Source organism: Eurosta solidaginis, chromosome 2 (genome assembly GCF_040869045.1).
Source record: "Eurosta solidaginis isolate ZX-2024a chromosome 2, ASM4086904v1, whole genome shotgun sequence".
Taxonomy (NCBI): domain Eukaryota; kingdom Metazoa; phylum Arthropoda; class Insecta; order Diptera; family Tephritidae; genus Eurosta; species Eurosta solidaginis.
The window spans coordinates 189,180,002-189,193,470 of record NC_090320.1 but is presented as its reverse complement, the minus strand read 5'-3'; positions in this window follow the sequence as shown (position 1 = coordinate 189,193,470).

Here is a 13,469-nt window from a genome sequence, read left to right as displayed (position 1 = left end):
CGGCAAAGATTATGAAAACCTTCTAACTTCATGTATTTCAATGCATTCAGAAATCTTAACGTGTCCATTCAACTGATTTTGTTCATCCTTTTACTGTGAAATTTTTGTGGGATTAGTTAGCAGTTCTTACGATATATTGGTATTGCAAATGGTCGAAACCAGATTAAAAGCACTGCCACTTTCAATTTCGTAAAATGCAAAAAATGGACAATGCAATAATAAATACTGATAGCGTGTTGAAACAGTTGGATTAACTTTATAACGCAAAATAGGAATTAACTACAATTTTGCAACTTGACGGAAGTATGTTCCTTAGTACGATATCTGATCTGAGCAATATCTTTTGATAACCACGCCCACTATTTACAAAAAGGGTGCTAAACAACACTGTCATTAAACTGCAAAGTTTAAAGGTTTAAAGAAATTTTAAATCGTCCTGTAGTGCGATTCACTAACTTTTTAACAACATTCGGCAGCGGTAACTTCGCTTAGCAATAATTTTCACAATTCTGCTATTCACTTACTTATGTCAACCTCAAAACTCGACAAAATAGCCTAGTTGACAATTGGCATTTATCGTGGTCCTTGTTGATGTATATAGTTAAGCTGTCGTGAAAGTTTCTAAAATTCATTAATAATGTACATACATACATACATACTTGAGAGCACACAGCTGGAAATATAACGTCCGGTTTCGCCCGACTTGAACTTCCTTATTTGTTTTCTACTAAAAAATACAAAGTCTTTTCATGATTAGTAAAAGTTCCGAGGACTCACTGGGATCGATTATACTCGATACATTCAGGGCCGGCTCTACCGTATACGCGAACTACGCGACCGCCCAGGGCACCAAGTTCTAGGGGGCACCAAATTCGATAAACACTTTTGTACTAAAAATCCTTTTTGCAAAAAAAAAAAAACAGAAATTTTGTATATTTAGTTTCATTAAAAAAATTAATTTTCACCTTAGTTATATTTTACAACACAACTTGTCTGGTCTCATGCCCAATTTAGTATTTTGTTGACGATACCAATGTCGGTTGCGAGTGGCGAGCGTAGCTTTTCGAAACTGAAATTAATCAAAAAAAACTTGCGTTCGGCCATGACTCAAGAAAGGCTTGTCGGTTTAAGCATTGCTATCAATAGAGCAGGAAATTGCGCAAAAATTAGATTTAAGTAAAATTATATCGACTTTCTCTGAGTTGAAGGCGCGGAAAATGAATTTTTAGTAAACTCTAAGATAATAAAAAATACTTTCGTGTGTTACATTTTCTTTTTTTGTTGAAAAAAAAATATATTTAATATGCAAAAGAAATATTTTTTTGTTTTATTGACACTAAGTTCGAATTTAATATTTCTGATCTCTAATTTTCTGATATCCAATTTCTTTCTATAAATACAGGAGAAAGGGGCCGCAAATAATAACTCGCCTAGGGCCCCAAATTCTCTTGAGACGGCCCTGGATACATTTTACTAAGTATGAGTACTAACATCGACAACTTGATGCATATTTTAAATGAGTAAAAGTATCTATACTTTTTGTAAAAGTCCTATCACTACCTGGTGTATATGTAGAAAGTACATTCAAGCGGATTGCACACTGCTACTGCAAATTTGTTGGAATTTCCAAATCGAAAGGTCAACTGGTGCAACTTCCAACAGAAAAAGGGGATGCGACTTCTGAAAGAAAAATCTGATATCTTTAAGCAAACCTGACTAAGGCCCGGTTTTTCAGTGCGACTTCGAACTCCCGTTAAAGTTGGCTACAGTTTGCCCGATAACATTCAGTATTGCTGCTGATCTCAGCCGAAGTGGCAGGGATAAACACTTGTCAACTTTAACCGGAGTTTAAACTTGCTCTGAAAATCCAGACCCTAGTCTAGGATGTCTAAGTCGAGCATAAAAACAGTTTTATTGCAAAAATGGTTTAATTTTTGAATATTTTTTCTTTTCAAAGTTGTATTTTGCGATCATCCTTACCCACAAAACAAATGTGCAGCAGTTTTGCCTGCAGCGCTGCTAGTTTTGCTGCTGCTTGATTATTTTGTAGACACATATGCAGCTATATTTACCTGGCAGCTCCATGCAGCTACAAATGACAGTTTCCACCAACTCAGACCCCTCTGAGCTAATAAGTAAATTGCATCCTTCACAATCCAAAAACAACCCCATTATAATTTAATAGTTATTTGAATTTGGATATTGTGTCGAAGTAATAAGATCGGTTTAAAGTTGATAACAAGATAATTTAAAAAACCTTTTAAATCGAAGTTGTAGCTGCAAAGAATTTTTATAAAGTTGTTCTATTTTCACGCTATACGCAGACATCAGCACAGTCTAGCGAATTATAACGCAGCGGCTGCGATGGCTAGGCCATGTTATGCGAATGAAAGATGATGCTCCGGCCAAGAAAGTGTTTCTATCGGAACCCGTCTATGGAAGTAGAGGTAGAGGGCAGCCCCCACTCCGCTGGAAGGACCAGGTGGAAAACGATTTAAACTCCCTTGGTGTGACCAATTGGCGCCTGTTGGCAGAGAGAAGGAGCGACTGATGCACCTTGTTGGACGACCTTAACCGTTTAAACGGATAAGCGCCAATTAAGTAAGTAAGTAAGTTCTATTTTCATACCCACAAAATTATTCTTTCTCTATGTACCGCTCACAGTAAATATTTAAACTTTAAAAGAAATTGTGTCGCGACCGTAACAGGAAAAGGGGAAAAGTTTAATAACATGAGAACTGTAATTTAATTATTTACATAATTATCAAACAACATCTAAATACAATATTACCATCACTAATTTTATAAACCGTGATTTTTTTTGAATCAAGCGGGAATGGTTTTGCAAAGGCATCGAAGATATATTAATATACATTGGTTATGATTAAGTTCGACGATTTTGATACGTATCGACTTATTTCTCGTTATAATGAAAATAAGTTAACGGATTTTTTTCACGATAGATAAACTCTTCGTCGAGTTTGACTCCCAAAACGCTGGAAATCGGTTTTTAAAGAGAAATTAACCACGCCCAATTTTAAATATAGTAACTTTTCCGCATTTACTGTTAGCGTAACATTTAAACATAGTACAGGTTTACAAGTATGATATGTATGAGAAGGAAATAATTCCTTTCTCTTTCTTACACACTGCAGTTTGACATTTCGGTCAGTGTCAAATTAGCGTGGAACCCAGTGGAACCTGCGTCGAACATGAGTTTGACACTGAACGAAGTGTCAAAATTACCGGGGTTGCTGCCGTAAAAGCGACGCAGGGAAACAAAAAAAGGAGTGGAATATCAGATATGGGTTGCTGTGATGGTAAATTTTTTTGAACGAATTTAGTATGAAAATGTAGTCCCTATATGGATCCTACAGAAAATTATTTAAAAGTCTTGAATTGGGGTATCTGAGGACGCGTAGTTATTCCAGCATTAAGAATACCAACACGGGTGCTAAATTTTTCTACCCGTTCTAAAGTTCTCCACGAAAAACCGTTTGAAACCGGGGTCGACTTCAACAACCCGTCCAAAAATGTGGAAAGAGATATGAAAAGACGCGTTTTGTCATGTTATCAATAGTCCAAAGGCGAAAAAGTATTCGAATTATTGGAAGCGAGGCAAAAATGTGTCTATTAATACATCCCCCGACGGTTTTGGTCTTGTTTTAGCAATTGTCCCCGGTAATAAGGTATCACAATTTATCAATTAAAATTGTCCAAAACGTATGGATTTTAAAGAGAGATGTAATTAAGTGCTCGTTTGAAAGTAAATAAGGATATTTCTTTGTAATTTTACAATAAAAAATTTACGCAGTTTTCGTTAGCAGCTACTACACTTTTCTTGGACCTAAGAAGTACAACAGTGCCAAACAGAATCCACAAAAGGAACGAACAAGAACAAGCATTTTATCAGGTGAGCGTGGCTGTGTATGTGCGCGCTGCTACATATCCTACTTGTAGACCTGTACTATGACATTTAAAGGCCAAAATACATGTGCAGCAGTTTTGCCTGCAAATTTTCAAAAATATTTTTCAAACTCACTAAATATTGAATTTGTTAACTTAAAATCAATTTTATAATCCAAAAAAATTGTTTTGAATATAAATTTTTGTTTTTAAATGAAGAGAAAACTGCAATTACGAATTTTTTTTATTTGGCATTTTGCTTTGTGCTTGTTCGTGATATTTTGGGTTTTTCATTACCCAACACTGATTTTATTCAGGTAATGCAGCGCGCTACTTAGCATGCAGCGACGCAATTGTTTTGCGTAGTGTAAACCAGTGTGTTTAAACTTTAAATTCTAGCGGCGCAGCAATTATGTACTTATGTTTTGGGCATAAAAGCCCGTCACATAAGCAGTTTTTCATATAGATGTGTTTAACTCAACCTTATGCATTAAGCGGGAGTCATTGGTGCCGTATGTCGTATCGCTGTAGTCGTATCCCTAACGTAATCAGCTGTTTATCGTTACGACGGTAAACCAAAAACCAATTGGTTGGCTACGATACGGTTACGACCTTAGCGGCACCAATAATCGATTGCATTGATTCCCATAAGGTTGGTCGAATCAGCTGTTATAAGGTTACCGATAAAGCACCAATGTCTGCAGGTTTATGAGCAGACTGCATGCATTTTTATGCAGAACGGCAAATTGAGCGACATTGGCGCCATCTGACATGAAAAAGTAGCCAACTCCCAACTTTTGTTGCAATCAAAGCCTAAGAAGAAGAATTTGACATTTGCTTTTGCTAATGGTGCTTTCAGACTTTTCAGGTGAAATTATTTTTCCCACTCGTTGATACTTTTCTAAGATTTTTCACAGTTAAAAACTGCAATTTAACAAATGAATACGACACAAAATATGTAAGCAAGTATTTTTCTTGTATAGTGAGAATGTTTATAACAGTGCGTCACGAAATTTTGTATGTGAATGGGCAATGCGAAAGAAACTTGAATTGCCAAGTCTGAAGTGCCCTTATATTTACAAACGCAACATCTTGGTTAACTGTGGCGATGTTACTGGAATGCATATGATTGCCTTGAACTCATCTATATGAAAATTTCGTTGTGGGGCTGAGCCACAGTCAAACATCATTGCTAGGAAGCGTAGGTACTTGCTGTTCTTTTTGGATGCTTTATTTTTTAATTTTATCTAAAAGTGGGCGACGTCGTCCATTTTCAACAGGGGGACCCATTAAACCTTATAAAGTGTGTAAACGTATACATTTTTATAGTGCGTAAATGAACTTTCAAATTTGGATAAAAAATCATTAACAGAATTTATATAAATTTGCGCGAACATTTCATAGTGTAAACGCTGGTAACTCAAAGGAATGCAACCTCGTATAACAGCCGTCAATATCAGTAAGTCATTTACAATAATATTTTTGTAAAGACGTTCTTGTTTTGATTTTTCACTGGGCAACGTTTCTGGATTACTTTCACATGTAATCTTCTACCGATACTCTCTAAAGTATTACTTTGAAAAAGTACTCTCACTTAAGGAGTTCCCTGGATTACTCAAAATATGGAATAGGTGATCCTGCCCTAGGACATCATAATCTAAATTGTTCCGCCTTTTTTATATGTATTAAAACTAGTTTTGGGACACAAACCCTCTGTCGAAATAGAGAGAGAGGGTGGTTCCCTTTTCAATAGAGGGGAAAAGTACACACGGATCTTCCATCCCTTGGAATCCCGAATTAGTGCCATGTGGAAAAAATAGAAATTACTGGGGCGATTTGTTTTAAGGGCAATATCGTATAAACAGTTAAGCGTAAAAAATGTAAGTAAGGAAGTGTTATCAGAAAGTGACAGCGGTAGACGGAAAAATTCAGAATATTCATTTCCAGAAAAGGACTAAGCCTGTACCTGGAACATGTAAATTTCGCGTAATACAAGAATTCGTTAGTAAATATCCATATAAAATTAAAGACTAATGTCCTCCATTTTTGAGTAATTTCCCTAAGAGCTAGAGACCTGACACTTGGAACACACATCGGAACCCGGTAATAGTTTATCGTGAGGGAAAAAATTTTGCTAGGTGTTCAGCGATCATGAAAGTTCTAAAAAAGTCCAAACTGGCTAATTTTGCTTTTGAGCTTTGAGGAATTTCCCAATAACTCAGAGATTTGAAACTTTGAACGAAGATTTGCTCCTTTTAAGGTTTTAATATTTAGGATAAAATAGTTTTCTAAATGGGTCAGGGGACGAGATATTTAGAAAGCCCACTTACAAAATGTGGAACATTGCTAGTTTCTTGAAACTAAAAACTTACTTCAGAGCTCGATGACAATGCCACATGAGGCATTAGGGCTTAGAAATTTCGTTTTCGAGTTCTAAATTCCCGATAACCAACTGACCTAAAACTTTGAACATAGCTTTGGACTTGACTACGTTGTAATGGTTGGGATAAACAAGTTTTCTCAATAGGGCAGGGATGGAGATATTTAGAGATATTAAAAGTCCATTTACTACATAAGGAATCTTGCAAATAAGTTTTCATAGAGCTAGATTCTCGAAAGTAAGAGCATATTTGATGTGTATTGGAACATATTTCATTACATTATGACCATGCAACATGAGGAAAAAAATTCACTAGGTGGTCCACGGATCGTGAAAATTCAAAATTGGAATTTTTTCTTTCGACCTCCAAGAAACTTCCCGATAACCCAGTGACCTGGAACTTTAAGCTTTGGGTTCTACCAGATTGTAATATTTAAGATAAAAAAAGTTTTCAATATGGGACAGGGATCCAGATATTCAGAGATATTTATAAAGTCTATTTACCACATGTGGAATATAAAGGCCGCTATTTGAGTAATATAGCGTTGAGCGAAAACTAAGAACATAATATAGAACCCTATGACCTTGGAACATGGGTGAAAAATTGTCGCCATGTAGACCCAGCATTATGGAAATTAAAGTAAAATCGTCCGAACTTTGAAATTTTTCTTTCGAGCTTTCAGGAACTTCCCGATAATCCACTGACCTGGAATTTTAAATATAGCTTTGGATTTGGAAAGTCCATTTACAACAAATGTAATCTTCCTACCGCTATTTCAGTAGCTTCCCGTAGAGCTAGATTCTTGAAACTAAGAACATATTTCTGGACCCTGTGACAGTGCAACATGAGGGGAAAACCCGTCCAAAATTTGAACTTTTCTTTCGAGCTCTCAGGAACTTCCCGTTAATCCAGTGACCTGGAACTTAGCTTTGGACTTTATATGGTTATAATGTTAAGGATAAAAGAGTTTTCTAGATGGGACAGGGATCGATATATTTATAAAGTCCATTTACAACATGTGGCATTTTGTTACCAATATTTGAGTAACTTCCCGTAGAGATATATTCTTGAAACTAAGAACTTAATTCAGAGCCCCATGACAAAGTTTGTGCTAGGTGATCCAGGAACCGTGAAAATTCACAAAAATCGTCCCAGCATGGAAATTTCGCTTTCGAGTTTTCCCAATAAGACAGAGACCTGAAACTTCGAGCAAAACTTCGGGCTTTATAAGGTTGTAGGATTTAGGATTAGAGTTTCCTAGATGGCTAAAGGATCAAAATATAAAAAAAGTCTATTTCGAATTCTGAATCTTGCGATCGATTTTTAAATTACTGAGCTACAAACATAAAACCTATTTGCTCAGGCCCTCTTGACAATGCAACAAAAGGAGAAAATAAAAAGAAGATAAAAAATGTTTAAGTACTTCCTTTATATAATTGGACTAGAAGAATCGAAAAATGTCTCTTTTAACAAAGACATAATCTTGTTGAGCTTTGTTATTCAAATTTTAACATAACCACTGTATAATTTTTTATGAGGAACAAAAATAGAAAGGTTGAGAGCTGTTGAAACTAATTAACATAATACAGATCTGGCATCACCATGTGATATAGACAAAATTGTCTCCACTCTATACTGTATCTATTTTCCCCTTCTTCTTCCGGTGAATTATAATAAAAGAGAACACATTGAATTTAGACTCTGCGTTTAATTGCGACTTATATGGAATCCATCACAGGTTATGGGCCCAGCACGCTTCCACTGCGCCTAGGAAGTGCACATAAAGTCGCAACCGCAAAATTGAGTCTCTAAGTGTAATTCATAAAGCAGAATCAAAAAGCTCACTCATTCGCAAGAACAAAATCAATCGCTAAAAACACAGAGCAAATTGAAAGCAAATAGAAGTATACAGAAAAGTAGCACAGTTGTACGACCGACAGCCAACGAAAAGTAAAACAGAAGAAACAAAGATAACTACAAAGACATCATAGCAATCACAAAGTGAAGGTAAAAATATAGAAATAAAATAGAAGAAAAATATGAAAAACTTGGTGAAAAACTAAGCAAATGAAGAGTGAAGAAAACGAGGAACCAAAACAAAACAGCCAAGCAGAAGAAGCAAATCGTGAACAAATCGAATCCCAGCAAATATCAGTGTCAAATTCAACGCCGGTGCTGAAATCCAAAATGATCTTTACGACAGTGAAAATTGAACCACTTTGCAAAGATAACTTTGACACCTGGAAAATACAGGTACAGGCTATTTTGACAAAAAAGGATGCGTGGAAGTACGTGAATGGTAGCTGTGTCAAACCAGCGTCACCACCCGCAGCAGTTAGTGAATGGGAAGACAACGATGCCAAAGCAAAGTCTGACTTGGTGCTATCAATGAGCCCACCCGAATTGCAGCAAATAAAGCACTGTCACACATCAAAAGACATTTGGGACAAACTGCATTCTGTTTATCAATCGCGCGGGCCAGCGCGAAAAGCTATGTTACTTAAGTCACTCATACTGCACAAAATGTGTCCTAATGATGACATTCGGGAACATCTACGAAAATTCTCCGATATAGTCGACAAGCTAGTAGAAATGGATCTAGTTGTCATAGAGGAGCTTCTGACTGTCCTGCTCCTGTACAGCATTCCAAACGAATTTGAAACCTTTAGAATCGCCATCGAGTCCCAGGAAAAGCTACCGAAATTAGAAATCCTGAAAGTGAAATTGCTTGAAGAGTTTGCGGCACGCAACAGAAATGGCACGGCAACGCATGATGATGTCTTATACGCGAATAGAAGCAGCGGAAGCAAGAAACCCAGCAACTATCAGCATTCAAACAATTCAGACCAAAAAAGGGTCACCTTTAAGTACGCATGCCATACTTGAGTAAAGATTGGGCACAAGGCTAGGGAGTGCAAATCTAAGGCATTTAAAAACAAAGGTCAGGACGAAACCAGAACGATTCAACGTGTAATGCAGAAGAGGTGGTTTTAGGCGCAAGCAACGTTCACGCAAGTGACAAATGGTGCCTCGATTCGGGTGCATCGTCCCACATGTGCTCGTCTAACGCGAAATTCCAATCCCTTGAAGAATCGACCGGAAAGACATTAGCTTTAGCCAAAAATAGTCTCACGAAAATAGCAGGTCACGGAATAGTAAAGGTCACGTCAAATACAGGCTGCAACGTTACACTTAAGGATACTCTATACGTACCGGACCTGCGTACAAATTTATTGTCAGTGTCAAAAATGACTCAGCACGGTCTCGACGTAAAATTTACGGGAACAAAAGCCATCGTACAAATAAATCGGCAGGCGCAAAAGTTTTCATAGCAGAGCGTGAAAACAACTTATACTACGTCGAAGAACAAGCTGAATCGGCAGCGATAGCCAGCACTAAAATAACGACGCTCCAGGATTGGCACGAAGCATTCGGCCACCTAAACGAAAAAGACCTCAAAGCAATCATCGAAATAGGAAAAGTTCTCGGTGTTAACGCAAATACGAAAACGAGTTTAACAACATGTACTACCTGCATTCAGGGAAAGCAAGCTCAGCAACCATTTCAAAAATCGAACCGCACTACCAAAGGCATTCTAGAGTTAGTGCACAGCGACGTATGCGGGCCCATGAAAACATAATCATTCGCAGGGTCGCGATACTTCGTCACGTTTACCGATGCCAAGAGCAAATGGTGTACAATATATTTTTTGAAACATAAAAGCGAAGTCATAGATAAATTCAAAGAGTACAAAAGTTTGGTCGAAACCCAGTCAGGCAAAAGAATAAAATGTTTGCGCAGCGACAATGGTACCGAGTACACATGTAACACTATGAGAGATTTCTTGAAAGCCGAAGGCATACGGCAAGAGTTTACTATTGAGTATACGCCACAGCAGAACGGAGTAGCCGAGCGCAAAAACAGAACCATTTTAGAAATGGCTAGTTGCATGTTAATCCAATCTGGCCTCCCGCCGGCTTATTGGGCAGAAGCTGTCAATACGGCGAATTATTTGCGCAATCGTTGCCCATCGCAAAGTTTAAATGGTGAAGTACCATACAAAATATGGACTGGGAAGGCCCCACATGGTGGTTACTTACAAAAATTTGGCTGCATTGCATACATGCTAGACAAAACGACGAACAAATGTAAATTTAAATCAAAGTCGATAAAATGCATATTCGTAAGCTATTCTGAAACGTCGAAAGGTTACCGCCTGTGGGATCCCAACTCTAGAAGGATACGTCGCAGCAGGGACGTCGTATTTACTTCGCAGAATAAGCCAGATACGTACGAGGAATTTTACACAAACGATATCGAAATGCAATTGCAACCGAAACCGAATAAAACAAATACACAGATCGACGTATGTCCAACAGAGCAGCCACAATCAAACAAAGAAATAAAGGGTTCTCCTGCAATAAACGATATCCGAGCAATGAAACGAGGGAGAGGTCGCCGAAAGAAAAGACGGACCAAGTCGCGTGGCAGACCACGGTTAGAGCACAACATGGTACCGGTCATCGAAATACCCTCGAGTGACGAAAGTTCGACAAATGATGAAAATGCACAAATCGAAGATAGTCCTTATAGCACAGCATTGATACAAAGTACAGATCCAGGAAACCACGCAGAGCACTCGCTAGTCCCGAAGCAAACGAATGGAAAAAGGCCATGCTAAAAGAATATCGCACACTTCTCGCAAACAACACATGGGAAATAGTAGATCGTCCTGTTGGGAAGAAGGTCGTAGAATCAAAATGGGCGCTACGCACCAAGCGAAAGGCTTCACCCAGAGAGCCGGTATTGACTGCAGCGAGACCTTCGCACCTGTAGCCAGGCCTAACACTATCCGCTCAGTTATGGCCACATCTGCAGAAATGGGTTTGGAAGTCCACCAACTCGATTTTGTAAGTGCGTACCTTAATGGAACCATTGAAACCGAAATTTATATGACCCTGCCCGACGAATTGCATAAGGTAGTAGGTCACACGGAAAGCGCCAGATATGCTGAAAATAAAGTTTGTTTACTGAGAAAGGCAATTTATGGCTTGAAACAGTCAGGCTGACTGTGGTACCAAAAGCTGGACAATAAATTACAGAGCATGCACAAGACGGCGTCAAAAAGCGATCCATGCCTGTACATACATCGCGAAAACGGCACCACTGCCCTAATCGCCACATACGTTGACGACCTGATCGTAGCCTCGAACAGTAGGCAAAAGTTAACACAAATAAAAGCTGAACTCGCCTCCACGTTTGAAATGAAAGATTTAGGTCCGATAAAGTTTTGCCTCGGAATCGAATTCAACCAATGCCTAAAATCGAACACTATTACAATGAGCCAATCGAAATATGTTGCACACTTACTAAAAAGGTTTGAGATGAACGACTGCAAACCAGTCAGTACGCCCGCTAACTCGAACATAAAACTGTCTAAAGAAATTTCGCCAAAGACAGAAGAAGATGTTCTTTCTGCAATTAAGTTGCCATATCAGAACCTAGTGGGATCACTTATGTATCTCGCCGTATCAACAAGACCAGACATCGCCCATGCAGTCAGCGTGTTAAGACAATTTAATACCAGCTACGGAACAGCACACTGGGTGGCAGAAAAACGCGTATTGCGCTATTTAAAGGGCACACAAAATCACGGGATCTGTTATACTCGAACCACTGGTCCTTCATTAACGGGATTTGCTGACGCTTATTGGGGATCCAACGTAGACGACAGACGGTCATACACCGGCTTTGCATTCACATTAGCCGGCGCAGCTATTAGCTGGGAATCCAGAAAGCAACGAACCGTGGCCGTCTCGAGCACCGAGGCTGAGTACATGGCCATCTCCGACTCAATAAAAGAAGCCATACACCTGAAACGTTTGCTGAATGAAATATTGGGCAAAGACCAACCAGTAGTTATCTTCAATGACAACCAGAGTGCCGGCAAGTTAAGGAAAAATCCGATATTCCACAATCGCACGAAACACGTCGACATCCGTCACCATTTCGTCCGAGAAGCTGTCGAAAGAAAATACATTACCATAAAATACATGAGCACAGAGGAAATGCCTGCAGATGTCCTGACAAAAACCTTGACTTCAAGCAAGCACCTCAATTGCGTTAAAAACCTAGGCATAAAACCAATCATTTAGAAACTTTGGAATTTGATGATTTATATACATATGTTTGTACAAACTGAATTAGTAAGCATAATGCAAGGTAAAAAGTAACTTGTATGCATATGTACGTTTATCTATTTTAAATCAACTCATTAATGACGTCAGATCTGAGGGAAAGTGTTGAAACTAATTAACATAATACAGATCTGGCATCACCATGTGATATAGAAAAAATTGTATCCACTCTATACTGTATCTATTTTCCCCTTCTTCTTCCGGTGAATTATAATAAAAGAGAACACATTGAATTTAGACTCTGCGTTTAATTGCGACTTATATGGAATCCATCACAAGAGCATTAAATAGACTTTCGATATAATCTTTATTTAGTCCGATAATGTGCGCTCCACCTATATATGTTTTTGTTCTTCATACAATTTTTTACAGTGGTTATCTTAAAATATGAACATCAAAGTTCAACAAGATTTAAAAAGACATTTTTTGTTCTTCTGGTAAATTTATATAAAGGAGTACTTAAAAAATGTGTATCTTCATTTTTCTAATACATATAAAAAATGAGAAAATCAAAATTGAAAAACTGAATTTCGTACGTGTCCCGTACAAAAAATTTGATTTTTACGCTATAGGTAGGGTTGCCAGATTTTTATTTCGGGTTCCCGGGACAAATCTCAAATTAGAGCCAAATCCCCGGGATTTTTAAAAATTTCCCGGGACATTTGAAAAATATGAAACACCTACATATATATTTGTATTAGAGATATACGTCGCCGATAAACGCCGCCGATTTTGGTCGTTTTTCGCACGCCGCCGCCGAATGTCAAAAATATCGGCGCGGCGGCGCGTCGTCCGGCACGTTACTATATTTTCTACTCGTTTAAGACTGTTTAGGCCATTTATTGTTCATGTCGAAAATTGGTCGAAAGTGGTATCAACGGATGCGTATCTTACTTAATTGGCGCTTAACCGTTTAAACGGTTATGGCCGTCCAACAAGGCGCGCCAGTCGCTCCTTCGCTCCGCCAACCGGCGCCGATTGGTCA